This window comes from Penaeus monodon, chromosome 28 (genome assembly GCF_015228065.2).
Source record: "Penaeus monodon isolate SGIC_2016 chromosome 28, NSTDA_Pmon_1, whole genome shotgun sequence".
Lineage (NCBI taxonomy): Eukaryota > Metazoa > Arthropoda > Malacostraca > Decapoda > Penaeidae > Penaeus > Penaeus monodon.
Genome location: NC_051413.1, coordinates 1,586,400 through 1,586,644, shown reverse-complemented (window position 1 = coordinate 1,586,644; position 245 = coordinate 1,586,400). Strand labels below are relative to the sequence as shown.

General features: G+C 31.8%; 1 protein-coding gene across 1 annotated transcript in view; it reads right to left on the bottom strand.

The window, feature by feature from the left end:
- LOC119591268 (protein abrupt-like) overlaps nucleotides 1-245 on the bottom strand; it is a gene marked incomplete in the record, with an annotated part of 18,155 nt that overhangs the window by 3,634 nt on the left and 14,276 nt on the right.

The window sequence follows — 245 nt, the reverse complement described above, 5'->3', positions numbered from 1 at the left end:
AACTTTGTAAAGACTTGTACAATTTTTTTCATTTATGTTGAATTTTGTAGAGTAGAAAGTATACTATTTTAGGCAGTCTGCCCAACAAAACATCACAAATAATATAATTTTTCTCTTATTTTCTGTAGCTCCTGTTCTACCACCAATACTCAGCGTCTAAGGTAATTTTAGATTTCGTGACAATTGGACTCATTGGCTTTTAGGGTTTTTTTCCCTTTAGGCAAGAACTACTGAGTACAATTCAA